Source organism: Amia ocellicauda, chromosome 16 (assembly GCF_036373705.1).
Source record: "Amia ocellicauda isolate fAmiCal2 chromosome 16, fAmiCal2.hap1, whole genome shotgun sequence".
Taxonomy (NCBI): Eukaryota; Metazoa; Chordata; class Actinopteri; order Amiiformes; family Amiidae; genus Amia; species Amia ocellicauda.
Window position 1 is genome coordinate 8,307,071 of NC_089865.1, and position 6,510 is coordinate 8,313,580.

The window sequence follows — 6,510 nt, forward strand, 5'->3', positions numbered from 1 at the left end:
AGCTACAGTACTTTCCGGTGTGAGGTTATGGTTTTAAAGCGTTACTCCCTGCAGCTCAACATTTACTATTTTAAACGAGATCGCTATCGTTTTTTATAACTAGAGATCATTCATTAGAGTACAGCAAATTCATGTTTTGGTTTAATACCAGAAGGCCTTTGCCTGGTTTCATATTTCAGAATGTTGTACCTGCTGAAATCTATTGGGGTGAAAACAAATGCTATTTATTGTAACTTGTAATGTCCAAAGTATTATGTGGGGGAATTTAAATTAAGTATGAAAACATCAGACCATATGTGCTATAGCAACTATTCTTAAATTGAAGTTTTGCTTATGAACAAATGTGAAAGATAAGGCTGTATATCAGATTTATATTCAACCTAGTATAAGGTATTGTTCTTATTGTGCAGGTATTAATGTACTCTTTCAACTGTCAACATAAGTTAATAATGTGAGTATGTGCGTGTATAGACAAAAAATGTAACAGAGCAAAGAAAAGTATATGTGATATCATTGAACACACCCAAGAGATGACAAAAAAGCCTAGATGAAGACCACATAAAAGTTGGGAAGATAAAATAAGATTTACTGTAGTGACCTGGAAAAGAGACACTGCATTGAAAGTGAAGATATCTTGAGGAGGCCTCCAGGAGTGGATTGATAAAGGCTGATGAGTATGTATATATATATATATATATATATATATACACACACACACACACACACACACACACACACACACATACATTTTGGAAGTACAATGTTAGACATATCTGTCCCATGCATCATTTCTGTTTTATATTTTTACTTTTTTAATCTATTGACATTGCTTATGGCTGTTTTTTTTTTTGTTTTTTTTTTGTGGATTTCATTTTATATGTATCCGCAGGCATCATATAGCCTTCTATAGTATATAGTTTTAAATAGCTTTTTGCTTGGGTAACTTAATGTGTTTCATCTGTGCAAAAAACTGTTCTGCGTTCTCAGGTTCTGAGTGTGACCGCTCAGTAAGAGTGCAGGAGAGTTTATTTGCCTCTAGCTAATACAGGCTTACCAGGTGGTTTGAAAATTATCTTAAATATATTTAGAAAGATAGATGGATAGTTAGATATATTATTTAAATGAAGTGTACTGTATGGAAAATATAATTAAAGCTTTGGTGTGTTCTGTTAAAATGTTTAATCTATGACTAGAAAATATAAGCATAAAATTAAACACTGAATGCTCTCAAACCAGTACCTGCCCATCAAGTTGGCACCAAACACATGTACCTGTCATTGTTTGTCTCAACCTGAAACATCTCTTCCAGTCAGTTGTCTCTCACCTGTAGCTGTTTAATTGTTACAAGACTCAACCTGTACCCTTTGTTTAATTTGAAACTGCTACACCACATTCAAGTTTGTAATTAGTTTAAAAAGTCAGATGATAAATTGTTTATATTTTGACATCTCTCTGTGGTTTTAAGAAATTCATATAATATTTTAATACATTACATTATCAAAGGTTTTGAGACGTACAAGTTGCAACTAGTACTGAATGGTACTGGACTTTTTGTCTTATGAATGGTATGTATGTAGTAGCTAAAAGGTACATGAAGACAATCTAAAATGTATAACATCCAGTATTTGCCATTATAGCACATGAATTAGAACTAGTCAGATTTCATTCCTCACCTATACAGGTGTCAAAGGATCAGTAGACACAGGGATTAATTAATCCTATTTAACTCAACGTAAGTTTCAGACAGACAGAATATATAAAAAGTAACCAGATGACAATATCTATACCATGTAAAGTATGTGCATAATAGGACATAGGTATATTATTAGGTGGGACCGCTTGAATATTTCATTATAAGGCCTCACGCATCTACCAAGATCATAAAGCACCCTGTCAGAAAGCTGGGAATGTAATACAGTGATTGAAGGAGGACAGCAATAAGAACATTTAATTGCCAATTTAATTAATTTCATTTTATGTAGATTTCAGTAGTTATTAGGAACATCTATCTTTTGTTCTTGTTCTTTTTGTCAATTGTCCCTCTATTGTTTGAGCTGTGTATTTATATACATTATATTACCAAACCCACTGGGCCAACAGACAAAATAATACATGACAACTGTTGATAATGTATTTAATAAGGTCATCAAACTGCCACCTCCACACTGAACTCTCAAAGACAATGTTACTTCTGAATGCAGCCTGTTTTAACTTTGCCATTGTCCACATATCTGTGTATTAGCTTATATTTGCATGCATTCTGAGTAAAGTCCACAGAAAAGGAGTGAAATATTTCACAAAACAGACGCACAGTGCTGGAACTAAGCATACAAATTTACACACATTATCTGTGCCAATAGACAGTGCCTGCCAAATTAGTGGAGAGGAAAGCTTAATCCCATCTTATTTTTCATTTGAAATGCCTGTAGTCAGAAGAATGCAGGCATTAAGCAAGAACCTCAAAACTGTATTGTCTAGACAGGGCAGCTGTACATTTCACTGCAAGTGCACCTGTGATGTCACGTTCCAGTAGATGTTGTTTTGGTGGCACAGAACACTATAATCATAACAAACATATCCTGTGAAATGATTGTCTTACTGTAATAACACAATGTATTGTGTTAATAATTCTTACTAACTTTGGACCAGTGATATAATTTTGTTGGGATTGTTTTTATTTGTCTACTGTTTACTTTTTACTGTTTACTAATACTTATGAATGATGTATTATTTAATGCCTCATTAGTATCAGGGGCATCATATAAGGGGCCCCTCCAAATAATCCCACGTCAATCCTAGTTTTGACTGAAGTCACCAAATAACAAACAGTGTTACAGAGGGGGTCCCCAACATGACAGTACCACCAACAATTCTCCCCAGGTTGTTACCACTGGCAATTTCTGGCCTAAGGATCTGGCCTTTGCCTTCTTTGCAATGCTAACCATTTGCCAACCATGTAAAATTACACTCCTGTTCAGTATTAGTGCAAATGTGAGGTGAATGCAGGTATAATTAATACATTGATATAGCCAATGTTTTATTTATAGTCTAAAGCCTAAGAATACGTCCACAAAAATACCCATAATCCTCAGATGTCACAGCCAGCAACCTTCAGGATATTGGTCGTATTGTGTACTCTTTAAAGAATGACCTATGAAATCAGAATATTCTCTTGTGTTTCACACATGCACTTCACTGATGTTTCCAGAAAACGCAACACCATCACATGATTACCATGATAAATGCTTTATGTAGATTACAGCACCAAACACTGTACCAGCATTGCATTTCTCTGTTAACATTGCACTGTTCTTTAAAAAAATAGCACTTCCTAAGTTGTATTTCATGTATGGAAACATGCCAAGTATACTACATTTATATTACATATGTTTCATATATTACACATTTTAGTTTGTAAAAATACTTTATAGGGGGGAAAAAGCTCTTACAGCATATGGAAGAAAATATAAATGCTTTCTTCCTCACCAGTTTAGCTATGTTATGCCACAGGAACATTAAACAGATTTTGGTGAGATCTCCTGAAACAATCCATCATATTTACATACATTCTTCAGATTTTGCCAAATATGTTCCCTTATCTGTCAGGATTAGTGTTTTCATTGAGAACGTGTTTGCATTATGTGGTATATCAAGAGTATTTTTGTGTTTTAATTATTAAAATACTTGATACTAATAAAAAAATCATTTAAGTCACTAAACTAACCCAATGTAGACAAACAGAGTTGTTTATGAAATCACTGTGCCATACCAAAACCTAAAAAGCCATAAACCAATGGAGTTCGATACCATCTTACAATTTGAATGTACACACATATTCATAAAGCTATGACCAAAGCAAAACCAGGAAAAAGTTGGATAATAGAAGGAATTTAGGTATTCAAAACTGAATTCATCACAAGAAAACACATTTAAGATACTGGCTAATCAGAATTCAGAAACAGTTTAACTTAATTAAAAAGGATACACATATATTTACATATAAAATAAACACTAATTGGTTGCATGTTATTCATTCTAGGCACCTCTTACTGAATTCCCAAGGTTTTACAGTGAAATGTCTATCACCTTTAAAGACAGGTATTGTTTTTGAGATGGTCTTTTGGCAGGCAGCCTTTGCAAAGAACGCTTTTCATGAATTGCTGTGGCACATTCACTGCCTAAAGAATAACTGAACCTACAACAGCTGGAGAAAAAACAAGTGCAAAACATTAATTTGATCATGATTAGCTAGGAGACAAAAAGAAAATGTCTGTTAAGGATTTACAGTAGGTTTACCCCTGAAGGTCCTTTATAACCCAGTTAGAAGGTAGAACTGAACTCTGACAAGACAACCAGAGTTATTTTATTTTGTACACATTCACATTATTAAAAAAAAATGCATAGCTTTTTGCGCTTAAGTTTTATATATGCTTTAGCACCTTCTGCAAAATGGTGACATTAGATGGTGTTGAGATTGAGAATGTATATATCCAACCCCAGAGTGAAACAGCCCACAATTTTAGGATCTGAAGTGTGAAAAACTAGCAGTTATACATTGTTTTATTTCCGACATGACAGTGTCATTTCTGACAGTCTCTCAAAGTGTGAGGCAAAGATCCCCTCAAGTGATTTCTCTCTTAAATACTTCAGTCCTCTATAATATTAACAATTATGATTGTTAATTAAATTCATTGTTTGAGCATAATTTTTAATCTGTCTCTGCCAGAAACTATAATGAGTTTTAAAATCATTGGGAGAAAAAGAAAAAAAAATCACAAAAATGCATAATTAAAGATCTCTACATAATTTAGGTAGGGATTCCACTATGTCAAATGGAACACTTAAGTAATACGACCGAGGCAATTGGAAATGAAATTGTGAACTGTTCAATCTTAGTAACATGCATGGGTATCTATCACACATTGCTACATGTTTTACTCATTGATTAAAACATTTGGTGCCTGCAAGGAATTAAATGTGGAATATGCATACTACTCAAAAAATAAGATTCATATTTGACTTTTTTTCTTACTATTAGACAGATCACTAGATGTAAGTCTAATAGAACAATATCTTATGATATTTTTAACCACAAAAATTATGTCATGCGTACTGTATCTTAATAGCAAAATCATTTACTATGCTTTTTTCCAATACTGCATCACTGACTTTACATTTCATTTAAAATCATCAGGATACACTTGCTTTAACTCTTCACACTTGATAAGAAGCACATCTGTAATTGAAACAGGGAAACCACAGACACATTTTACACTTGGGTTCTTCCTAGTGTTGTGGATGATTACTATAAAGTGATCCAGATGTTTTAAGTGACTCCCATCTTCAAATAATGTGATTCATCTTCAATCAGCATCCATTGTTTTGTGTAGCCCAGCATGAAAGAGATTCAGTCTGCACAGACTTTCAGGATGTCAGATTATAGTGTATGGGAATTCAAACTATCTCATACAACCTTTCACCATCAGATGTTCAAGAAAATGCATTAACTCTGAGGGAAATACAACACTGCCTTTTCACAATTATATTTTGTTTTGTTAGGAAACAACCACTTTTCTCAAAACATCAGTCAGAAGGAAAGACAAGGAATCAGATCTAAATTATCCATGCAGAGCACAAAATAAAATATCTGCTTTCTTTTAAAGAAAGTACCTCTTTCTTTGCAAGGAAAACATTTATATAGTATTTAAGCTTCTTACCAGGAAAATCATGTCAGGTGTAATCGGGTTTGACTTTAATTAGTTAAACAAGAGTGGTGGCACAGGTATGTTAATTATTCAAATGTTAATTGTGAAAATATTGTACCTAACTTATAATGTTTTAGCACGAAAAGTATTTGACCAGGGCTGAATGTATATGATCAGGGCCGAATACTGTCACAGATGTAGAAAGTGTAGAGATATGTACTACACACACTGCAAAAAATAGTCTTATCAAGTATATTTATCTTGATTCCTGGCTAAAAAATCTAACCATCCTTAAAATAAGATACATTTCCTTAACAAGCAAGATAGTAACACTTGTTTCTAAGAAAATATGCCTTGAATATGTTGTATTTTGTCTTGTTCCATTGGCAGATTTTTTCACTTATTTCAAGCAAATTTCAAGCAAAAATTGCTTAAAGTTGTTTGATACACACTACAGTACTGCCACTGACATATTCCATTGTAAGTTATATCATACCTACATATTAAAAATAGCACAAGGTAATAAATGTTTTGGCATTACATTTGCCCCGTTCTTCCCTGAGGGCATTTATTGCAGTCACAAGTAGCACTCGCACTACCTTTCTCTCCCACCATCTCATCTGCACCAGCATCATCATTGTGCATGAAAATTACCACCCAAGGAAACTGCTGTACCGTCTGCTTACACATTCGACAGCCTGGAGAAATCAAATTAGTAAGTAAGATCACACATAGATTCATTATATTATATATATATATATATATATATATATATATATATTTTTTTTTTTCTTTTCTTTTTTTT